The sequence below is a fragment of the Arachis hypogaea genome, chromosome 4 (assembly GCF_003086295.3).
Source record: "Arachis hypogaea cultivar Tifrunner chromosome 4, arahy.Tifrunner.gnm2.J5K5, whole genome shotgun sequence".
NCBI lineage: Eukaryota > Viridiplantae > Streptophyta > Magnoliopsida > Fabales > Fabaceae > Arachis > Arachis hypogaea.
In genome coordinates, this window is record NC_092039.1 from 93,414,543 (window position 1) to 93,418,329 (window position 3,787).

The 3,787-nt window shown below is 38.5% G+C and overlaps 1 non-coding gene across 1 annotated transcript; it reads right to left on the reverse strand.

Annotated features, from left to right (window-relative positions):
* Positions 1–2,268: 2,268 nt before the first annotated feature.
* Positions 2,269–2,376, reverse strand: LOC112799153 (small nucleolar RNA R71). Its single transcript, XR_003200732.1, has one exon. It is a non-coding gene; the product is annotated as a small nucleolar RNA R71 (small nucleolar RNA).
* Positions 2,377–3,787: the final 1,411 nt, after the last annotated feature.

Below are 3,787 nucleotides of genomic sequence, written 5' to 3' on the forward strand. Positions count from 1 at the left end.
TAAGATTTACAAGATGACCATAGCTTGCTTCATACTAACAATCTCCGTGGGATCGACCCTTACTCGCGTAAGGTTTATTACTTGGACGACCCAGTGCACTTGCTGGTTAGTTGTGCGAAGTTGTGTTAATGCCATGGTATTGAACACCAAGTTTTTGGGGTTCATGACCGGGGATTATGAGAGTTGTGAAAAGTATTGTTCACAATTTCGCGCACCAAGTTTTTGGCGCCGTTGGCGGGGATTGTTGAGTTTGGACAACTGACGGTTCATCTTGTTGCTTAGATTAGGTATTTTTCTTCAGAGTTCTTAAGAATGAATTCTAGTGTTTCAAGGTGATGTTCTTATCATCACCAAAGCTGATTGATTTTCATCAATTTAGCTCTTGAATGCAATGTCCTGCTGAAGCATGGCCAACCATGTCTAATTCCTTTAGACTGAAGCTTTAGACTAACATTGCATGATTCCTGGGATTCTCATTAAGAATTTTGATAGCTTTTTCCACTTAATTTTTGAAAAACACAAAAAAAATCAAAAAAATCATAAAATCCAAAAATTTCTTGTTTGAGTCTAGTGTCTCATCTTAAGTTTGGTGTCAATTGCATGCATCCATTCATGTGTTCTTAAGGATCTTCAAATAATTCTTGATGATTTCTTACTCTGATCTTTGAATTCTCTTGACTTGAGTGTTTTATGTGTCTCAAATGCATTCTCATTAGTGTCAGTAGTATACAAACTGCTAAGTTTGGTGTCTTGCATGCATTGTTATTTAATTTTTGTGCATCTTGATTTTTTATTATTATTAAAAATCCAAAAATATTTTTTTTTATTTGTGTCTTCTCAAGTCAATACTACAGAGAAATTAAAGATTCAGAATATACAGCAGAGGAATTACACAGAAAAGCTGGGCGTTCAAAACGCCTAGTGAAGAAGGACAGACTGGCGTTTAAACGCCAGCCAGGGTACCTGCTTGGGCGTTTAACGCACAAAAGGGTATAGTTTTGGGCGTTAAACGCCAGAATGTGCACCATTCTGGGCGTTTAACGCCAGGATGGCACAAGAGGGAAGATTCTGTTTTTCAATGCAATTTTTTTCAGATTTTCAAAGTTTTTCAAAATCAAATCTTTTTCAAATCATATCTTTTCAATCATGTGTTTTCAAAATCAATTTCTTTCCATTTTCAAAGATACTTACTATCAATTAATGATTTGATTCAACACTTCAAGTATGTTGCCTTTTCTGTTGAGGAAGGTTTAATGTTTGAATCATATCTTTTCTTGTTAGTCAAGTTTTTAATTTTCAAAATCAAATCTTTTTAAAATATTTTTCAAATCATACCTTCTCAATCACATCTTTTTAAAACTAATCATATTTTCTTAACCACATCTTTTTCAAAATAGTTTCCAATCAAATCTTTTTTATTTCTAATTTTAAAATCTTTTTCAAAAATCACTTGATTTCTTTTCCACTTTCATTTTTGAAAATCAAGTAGTGTTTTCAAAAATGTTTTCAAAATCTTTTACTTAATTTTCGAAAATTACTTCCCTCCTTCTCACATCCTTCTATTTATGGACTAACACTATCCCTTAATGCAAAATTCGAACTCCATCTTCTTTGATAAGTTCGAATTTTCTACTTCTGTCTTCTACTATTCTTTTCCTCTGACACTTCAAGGAATCTCTATACTGTGACATAGAGGATTCCACATTTTCTTGTTCTCCTCTCTTTCATATGAGCAGGAGCAAAGACAAAGGCATTCTTGTTGAGGCTGATCCTGAACCTGAAAGGACCTTGAAGAGAAAGCTAAGAGAAGCCAAAGCACAACTCTCTTTAGAGGACCTGACCGAATTCTTCAAAGAAGAAGAACACATGGCAGCCGAAAACCACAATGCCAACAATGCAAGGAAGGTGCTGGGTGACTTTACTGCACCTACTCCCGATTTCTATGGGAGAAGTATCTCTATCCTTGCCATTGGAGCAAACAACTTTGAGCTTAAGCCTCAATTAGTTTCTCTAATGCAACAGAATTGCAAGTTCCATGGACTTCCATTGGAAGATCCTCATCAGTTCTTAGCTGAGTTCTTGCAAATCTGTGACACTGTCAAGACTAATGGGGTTGACCCTGAGGTCTACAGACTTATGCTATTCCCTTTTGCTGTAAGAGACAGAGCTAGAACATGGTTGGACTCTCAACCTAAAGAAAGCCTGGACTCTTGGGAAAAGCTAGTCAATGCCTTCTTGGCAAAGTTCTTTCCACCTCAAAAATTGAGTAAGCTTAGAGTGGAAGTCCAAACCTTTAGACAGAAGGAAGGAGAATCCCTCTATGAAGCTTGGGAAAGATACAAACAATTAATCAGAAAGTGTCCTTCTGATATGCTTTCTGAATGGAGCATCATAGGTATTTTCTATGATGGTCTCTCTGAACTATCCAAGATGTCTTTGGATAGCTCTGCAGGAGGATCTCTTCATCTGAAGAAGACGCCTACTGAAGCTCAAGAACTGATTGAAATGGTTGCAAATAACCAATTCATGTACACTTCTGAAAGAAATCCTGTGAACAATGGGACTAGTCAGAAGAAAGGAATTCTTGAGATTGACACTCTGAATGCCATATTGGCTCAGAATAAAATATGGACTCAACAAGTCAATATGATTTTTCAAAGTCTGTCAGGAATGCAAAATGCACCAAGCAGTACTAAGGAGGCTTCATCTGAGGAAGAAGCTTATGATCCTGAGAACCCTTCAATGGAAGAGGTGAATTACATGGGAGACCCCTATGGAAACACCTATAATCCTTCATGGAGAAATCATCCAAATTTTTCATGGAAGGATCAACAGAGACCCCAACAAGGTTTCAACAATAATAATGGTGGAAGAAACAGGTTTAGCAATAGCAAGCCTTTTCCATCATCTTCTCAGCAACAGACAGAGAGTTCTAAGCAGAATAACTCTGACTTAGCAACCATGGTCTCTGATCTGATCAAAACCACTCAAAGTTTCATGACTGAAACAAGATCCTCCATTAGAAATTTGGAGGCACAAGTGGGTCAGCTGAGCAAGAAAATTACTGAACTCCCTCCTAGTACTCTCCCAAGCAATACAGAAGAAAATCCAAAAGGAGAGTGCAAGGCCATCAACATGGCCAAATTTTGGGAGGAAGGAGAGGCAGTGAACGCCACTGAGGAAGGCCTCACTGGGCGTCCACTGGCCTCCAATGAGTTCTCCAATGAGGAACCATGGGAATCTGAGGCTCAAACTGAGACCATAGAGATTCCATTGGACTTACTTCTGCCATTCATGAGCTCTGATGAGTATTCTTCCTCTGAAGAGGATGAGTATGCCGCTGAAGAGCAAGTTGCTAAATACCTTGGAGCAATCATGAAGCTAAATGACAAGTTATTTGGAAATGAGACTTGGGAGGATGAATCCCCTTTGCTCACCAAGGAACTGGATGACTTGTCTAGGCAGAAACTGCCTCAAAAGAGACAGGATCCTGGAAAGTTTTCAATACCTTGTACCATACGCACCATGACCTTCAAGAAGGCCTTGTGTGACTTAGGGTCAAGTGTAAACCTCATGCCTCTCTCTGTAATGGAGAAGTTAGGGATCTCTGAGGTACAAGCTGTAAAAATCTCACTAGAGATGGCAGACAACTCAAGAAAACAAGCCCATGGACTTGTAGAGGATGTTCTGGTTAAAGTTGAAGACCATTACATCCCTACTGATTTCATAGTCCTAGAGACTGGGAAGTGCATGGATGAATCCATCATCCTTGGCAGACCCTTCCTAG